The sequence below is a fragment of the Lathyrus oleraceus genome, chromosome 7 (genome assembly GCF_024323335.1).
Source record: "Lathyrus oleraceus cultivar Zhongwan6 chromosome 7, CAAS_Psat_ZW6_1.0, whole genome shotgun sequence".
NCBI lineage: Eukaryota > Viridiplantae > Streptophyta > Magnoliopsida > Fabales > Fabaceae > Lathyrus > Lathyrus oleraceus.
In genome coordinates, this window is record NC_066585.1 from 25,268,294 (window position 1) to 25,276,275 (window position 7,982).

The window sequence follows — 7,982 nt, forward strand, 5'->3', positions numbered from 1 at the left end:
CAAAGCCTTCAGGCATGAAGTTCGGCGGCATTCCCCACGGGAATCCGGCAGGCATAGCAGGTGCAAAGTGGGCGGTAGCAGCGGGCATGGTAGAGGTAGCCACCTCCGAAATAACAGTCCTTTGAGGTGGAGAAGGAGTTGCGGGCGTTGGAGAAGATTGACTTTGAGCAGCCAACACTGACTCCATGATGGCAGTCAGTCGAGCGATCTCGTCCTTCAACTCTTTGTTCTCTTGTTCAAGATGTTCCATGATTCTTAGATGATTGGTACGAGTGTTGTACCGATGAGTCAGCTTAGCTGAAGCACAGAAGAAACACTAATGAGACATCTGGCAAAAGAGAAACCTGCTTATGCAAATGATGCATGAAATGCAATGCTTGTTTGTTTATTTTTATTTTCAAGGAACTTACTATATCATTTACAAATATATATATATACTTAACAACAATTGCAACAATTTGATATGACCATAAAAATCTCTTTTCATTTATATAATTAGAAGGATTACACTGAGTACAACTTCAGAAACCAAAAATAGAAAATACAAGAGAAAATTAGACTAGTCATCTTAAGGATCCCTAACAACAATGTTAGAATATCTGGCTGAAGGCGCGTACTTCCTTCGAATGCGTCGAATCTCGGTCTCGAAAGAAGCCTTCATCTGAGTCTTCTCGAGAACCAGCCGATCAACAATCTTCTTCCAAGCGACGGAAGGCTGAGGCATGCTAGAAGATGAAACCTCCGGTTCTTTCTGTCTCTTTGTCACTCAGTCTTCAAGTAGCTCAATAAGTGCTTCTTTGTCCTTAGACTCCAACTACAATTCTTCATGCTTCTTGCTTAAAGCATGGAAACGCTCTTCCCACATGTCATTCACTTGCTTCATCTTGGCGAGTGTGTTTTCCAACTCCTCTACATCTTGGTTAGAGAGAGTTAATGGCTCAACCACAACCATAGACATAGGTCTCTCACAAGGATAGGGCATCTTCAACTCCATAGCTCTCTTCCTCACCCAAAGAGTGTAAGCTTCCAAAGCTACACAATTTCACGGACCAAGCTCGGATCTTCCTTTCCTATGCACATTATGCCAAGCATGCACAATCTTCTGTTTCAAATCTTGGGGATCTTTACCCTCTTGATAGAAAAGACCTTCTAACAAAGTGTTATTAGGTTTGTCTCTCAAGGGGAACCCAAGTTGATAACGAGCCAAAGCAGGATTGTAGTTAATTCCTCCTTGTGTACCAATGAGAGGCACATTAGAGAATTCACCACAACAATCAATAATCTCCAATCTGCTCAAAGACCGATCATACCAAACTATATCATCATTAGTGAGAGACATAAGTCTCTGAGACCACCGTAGATGTTGTTTGTTCTCCATAAAAGCAGGTGTCTGAGGCAAGTGCGAAATAAACCACTTGTACAAAAGAGGGATGCAACAAACAACGGTTCCACCACCCTTAGAATTCTTTAAATGCAAAGAGAAATACATATCACCCAACAAAGTAGGCACAGGATTCCCAATAAAGAAGATTCTAATGGTGTTAACATCAACAAAACCGTCAATGTTAGGGAACAAAGCTAATCCATAGATGAGCAACACAAAGATAGCTTCAAAAGCGTCCATACTACCGGCTTGAGCAAAGGCAGTAGCTTCCTTGATGAGGAAATCAGATGGCAACCCAAATAAACCTCCTTTCTTCACCCAATGAGCCTCTATCTCAGACTTCTTCAAGTGAAGAGCTTCAGCAATAAGATTAGATCGGGGAATCTCCTACAATCCACTAAAAGGCACCCTACTAGAAACAAGTATCCCCAAGAGATGGGCATACTCCTCAAATGTAGGCACAAGCTGATAATTTGGGAAAGTGAAGCAACGGTAGAGAGGATCATAGAACTATACCAGCACACTTAGAAGTCTTTCAACCACATCAGCAGGCAAGATAGACAATATCTTCCCATGACGTTGTTTGAAGTCCAAGGGATCTAATACAAAAGATGCTAGCTTCCTTAACTCTTTCAAGTTGGGACATCTGAAACTGTACTTCTTAGTGTTCCTTCGTCCATAATCCATGGTCTGAAAATATTTGCAAATAATACCTCAGTTCCTTGAAATTTCCGTGTGATGAATGTTGTGATGCACATGAATGCATGAATGCAACAACCACAGATAAAGGATCACACACAAGGCAAACAAACAAAGGTCAAGGGATGAATCAAGTCATTGTCAAGATCAATCATCCATTTTGGTGGATTATGGTTTTCACCTTATCAACACCCAAGTTCCATTGATATTGACAAGACTTGATTGGATCAACCAAGAATCAAGGGTTTGTTGTAAGTCACGAGCGTGGAGTCTGGGTAAGAACCATCCCAAAGGAGTGAACTAAGGATAAAAACCTGTAGTTCATGTTCTAAAAAGCTCCCAGAGTCTTAATTCCATCTATTGGATATTACATGTTAAGATGACTGACTCATCGACCCATAATATTCTCAAGAGAAACTCGTCTGAGTGTAGTATCACGTAACAACTGTTATCAAGTCTACACTTGAACAGTCTCCGCACTACGTCCGAAATAGTCTAAGAGGGGTAAATGTTCTACGGTCCTCAGCTTCTTGGACCCAAATTAGAGATAGTAATGCCTAACCATAAATACTTGTGTGACATCTCCAAATCCAAACGGGTCTCCACTGAGCAGATGAATCTCAAGCCAACTTGTTAAGGACTATTCCATACAAGTCGAACATGACTATACCATCCTCCTATCTTAAGTGCACTCAAGTTCGGGTTAGAACTTATCTCACCACTCAGGGATCACCAAGCACAACAAGCAGATTATATCATACAAACAAACATACATCACATATATACAAATATATACACACAAAAAGTAGGCTAAAACCACTAGAGACTACTCCCCAGCAGAGTCGCCACTTAATTTCTGTAGCGATAAATTCATGATCATCAAGCTATGGATAAGCTAGACATCAATAAAACCAGAGTCGTCACCGCGCTTTTATTGTTTCCAAGGGAAATGGGAAAAGTACGAACAAAACCCAAAATTAAGAAGTTTTCAAATTAAAACTAATAAAATGTCAGAGATTACAGGTAAGGGGGTTGGTTACACAGAGGGAAGGTGTTAGCACCAAAAGTGTCCTAGGTACTCCCAGGGAGCCCTTTTGTGTGCATATGTATTTTGTACAAAGTGATGTTTACAAACAAATAGAATGGGGGGATGAGAAAAGAATTCATTAATTATATTTTTTTGTGTTTGACAAGACCTCCAGACTTGTGCCTACGTACCAATATAAAAACGAGGGATCAAAACCTCGTAGTTCGGGGTATAAATTTCAAAGTGGATGCATTGTTTTTAACAAAAATTAAGTTTGAAAGGCACAACGGCCTAAAAATGGTTTGAATGAGTTAATTCTTTTTGAATTTTTGAAAGTTAAGGTCAAGTATAATTAAGTCTATTTACAAGTTTGATTAAGAAAAGAAGTTTGAAAATGCAATGACATAAGGCCAAAGTTTCTAGTTTGCAAAGTGGTCAAAGTTAAGAATACAACTAGTTCAAGCAAAGAAGAATTTTTAAAAGGAGGGAGAGATTTTGAAATTAAAGAAGTGGGGAGGAGATGAAGAGACTAATCTTATGTACAAAATTAAAAGTTAAGAGTTGAAAAGATCTGACCAATGGGTAGCAATCCAATAGACAAGAATGTCATATAGAAACCCAAATTCCCTTGGACATTTAGAATCAAGCAACACACAATGCATATTATATCAATCCTGAAGAGTAATGCATCAAATAAAGATAGCCACATCCAAGCTTAGCCACTCCATGATCTTCTTCAAATTAGCCCATGTAGAAGATGAATTCCACAAGTCACATGTTCAAAATAACAGCTTCATAATGATCATGTTGCAGATGAACTCAAAGGGATCTTCAAAGATGTACCAGATAAAGTTTCAAATTGCAAGCACTTGGTTTCATAAAAGTTGGCATTGGCCATATCCTTTAGCATAGGAATGTTGCCTAAATTCTAAGTCTAATTGTCCAAGGTCAAGTCAACAGTCCACACAAACGTTTTTTAGGGTTTTTGTTGTTATTATGTACATTAATGGTCAAAGACCACACAAACAAACAAAATATTCACAAGCAAGATATATCACACAATATGGTCCAAATGGACAAAGTGAAAACGACATTAACATAAACAATTAGAATGCTATGAATAATGGAAAATGAATATAGACTTGAAATTAAATGGCATTAAAGTAATTGGCTTGAGATTAAATGTTAGTTGTTAATGAGTTAGAAGTTAGTATTCTTTTGCTTTTTTTTTTTTTGTTTTACGTCATTCTTTGGAGAACACTCAACCCACTTATCACAAACATGAATCCTTGATCCAAGACATCTTCCAAAGGAAGGAAAAAAGGCCATGCTTCCACACAATACCATGAAAGAGGGGAGACTTATAATCTCACTAACTAGAATGCTATGCCTTTTGTGTCAAAAATTTAGCGCTATGTTAAGCAATCGTAATTGGTCTTATGTAGAAGTCATAACTATTTGAGGTCGGGCAATAGAATTTTGGTGTTAATGCATGTTAGAGACATAGTATAATGGACTATGCTCATGAAACATACCACACACAAAAAGAATATGCAAAAGAGGGGCCTAATCTCATCCATACTTATGTTGATTTTGCAATCAACTAGCCTTAGGATTTTGAGATGTCATAGGCCAAATAAAATGAATGCATAAAGAAGGGGAATTAGATGAAGAGGGGGGGGGGGGGGGGGGAAGGATCATAACTCAAATTGGTCAAAGGAGGACTTTTACCAAGTTAATATCATTCATTCATTTTGGGAGATGGAATGTACATTCCATCAATCCCCTAAAGCCAATGATATTAACCTAGCAAAGTCAAATCAACCTTGACCAAGGACCAACAACACAAGTCAAACTTACACAAACCATCACAAGAGGTCAAAGCAATTATTTGACATTTATTTAATTTAAAAAATACTAAAATAATGCATTTAAATTAAATATGGTTTGTCAAATTCCTAAAACCTCATCAAAACACCAAAGAAATGACCATGAGATTTATCATAGGTCAAACATGGTCAAAGGACCTTGGAGAAAAAATTTCAGAATTTTTAAATACTTAATTTTTTTTTAAATAATTAAAAATAATAAAAAATCTATTAAATCAAGATAAATATTAATAATGACCCAAAAACTAATTTTAAATCAGAATATGAAAGAGGAATTTATTTAAATGTTTTTGGGGAAACTCTCATATTTTTGTATCAATATTAAAATTAATATGAATTAATGAAAATCAAATGAATTAAAACAAAAATAAAAATAAAAAGTGAGCTACTTAATCTCCCTTATTAATTGAGGTGACAGATCAAGTGGCTGGAAACACGCGTTCCATGGTGGAACTTAGTCAGTGCGCCGCACATGTGGTAACCAAAACCAACGCCTAAGATTAAAACATTTCAAATGGATCCTGTGGTTGTGAGACATGCCTACACACTGCCAGAGCCAGAGCTCCGGTCTTCTTCTCCGATGGACCTCACCGGACTGGTCCATCCTCAACCATCACCAAAATAAAAAAGAAGGACATAATCTGAAAGAAAAAATGGCGTAGAGCACGAATCTGACCTCAATTTCAACTAACTCCAAATATATAAAAAGATAAGAGGAGTTGAGTTTTTAGGTATGACAACTGAGTTGCTTCGATTTGACCTCAAAGCAACTCAATCATCTTGCCTACATTGGTAGGACTTCCGACAACCAAAGATCCAAGAGAATTGATGAGAATTGAGTGAGAATCGAAGAGATGAAGTTTTCTGAAATTTACCTTCATTGCTTTGTAGAAATGGATCTTGCTTGCTTCAACCTTGATCTGATCACACTTGAGAAGCTTGTAGGAGAGGTTTGGCAATGTTACAAAGCTTTGGATCCTGGAGTTTCTGAATCTCCAAACAGTGAGATTCAAACTCAATTTTCAAGTTGGAATTTCTCAAGTTTTCCTTTGAATGGTGAGGGTTTCAATTGGGGGGCAAAGCTGGCGCACAAGGTGTCTTTGAATTGAGCTCCAAGGGCCTGTATTTATTGCAATTGGGACTGATATTTGCACACTTGAAAAATTGCTAAATTTGGACATTTCATGCACAAGCTTGCATGGGCGTGTACTGGATCATGAATCAATCCAATTTGATACACTTGCAACTGTCCTGAAGTTCAAATGAGGCTTGGATGTCAAGGCAATGTGAAATTGGATTTTTCGCATTTGATTTCTTCCAATCATGCAGACTTGTTAAAGCCATGCGCAACCCTAGCAAACTTTATCCAAAATGCATGAACTTGGGTTCTTTGGAAATCTTAAATCAAGGGGAACAACTTTGATGTTAGACACTTTTTCATTTGGAACTTGTATCATGGTGAATTTTGAGGTGGAAGTTTGAAAATTTCAACATGTTGAATTTTTTTCTAAATGTCAAACCATATATCTCAATATTCCACCTTGCTTAACTTTTTATGTGAGCTTAAAATGAGAAAGGTGTCTTAATCAAAGTTGTATCGCTTTCAAATACCTTCAAAATGGTTACCAATTTCATGTAATTTGGATTTATAATGATATAGTTATGCATTTTTGAAGTTGAGGAAAATCATTTGTTCAATGGTATAGGTCAAAAATGACCTATTATGTATCCTCATATCACATGCTCATAAAAGTTGAATTAGCTCTTACTCCAAACATAAAAGTTGAAGTAGACACCTTTAATTTGATTTTGTAACTTTGAAATCTTTCATATCATAAAAATTGAGCAAGTTATGGATTTGAGAAGTTGACTTTCAAATTAGGGTTTAGACAAAATGACCTATAATGTTTCAATATAGAAAATGATTTTCCAAGCAAAACTAGCTCTAGGTCTCAACATGAAAGTTGTTTGTAATGTCATTGAGAGTAACGTTGCTCTTGGAATCATTTTCATATGGTTAAAATTGTAGGAGATAGGGTCTAGGTAGACCCAGTTTTGATCAGATGAATTCATCTTGCCAACCACCACCAACCATCTTGCTTACCTTCAATTCTATTGGATTTCTAGGCTCATGGTAGGTCATATATGCATAAGATGATGAATTTTGAAGTATCCTTTGAGAAATTTGATCAATTGGTGAGATAGCTTGTTGGAGAAGTTACTCAAGATACCCAGTCAAACTAGGGTTTCCAAGGCAAATCACCTCCAAACTCTTGAAGAATATAACATGTAGAGATCATTGGGACTCATATATGATGCTTTGAAACATTTGTGGGTTAATCCATGGTTGTGATTTTAGTCATGAGGGTCTCAAATCCTTGATATGGACTTGATAGATCAATGAGGATCATGCCCTACCTACAAAAAGTTAGGCAAATGAAAAGACATTTTATTTTTTGGTATTTTGGTTAGTAAAATGATAATATACAAGTATGATACAATCACATGGTGCTTGGTGATCTCTCCCAAAACAAACCCAATGAGAGAGGGATAAGGAGGATGACAAGGTATGATCCCAATGCTAATGCATATGATGAAATTGCATGAGGGATCTTAGGGTCAAAATTGGGGTCTTACAGACTTGTAGGACAAAAACACAAACATCCCACGCATAAAATCACGAAAATATAAAATAACAATGACAATTAATAGAAATGCTAAAATATCTGACGGGAATTAAAATTGACTTTAAAGATACCCAAATGCTTGCATAGTGTCTCGAAATCCTCGGTTTCTTGTCGGATCAGTAACGAAAACACAATGAAAATGGTGACTGATCACAACCCCAAACTTAGCTTATTGCTTGCCCTCAAGTAATATTTTAGACGACACAACGTGTCACTTCCCAAAATTTTCATTCTTATCCTAATACTGCTGAGATCTTTTGCTAACGCATCCACTCTCCCTTTTATAGTTCCTTCTT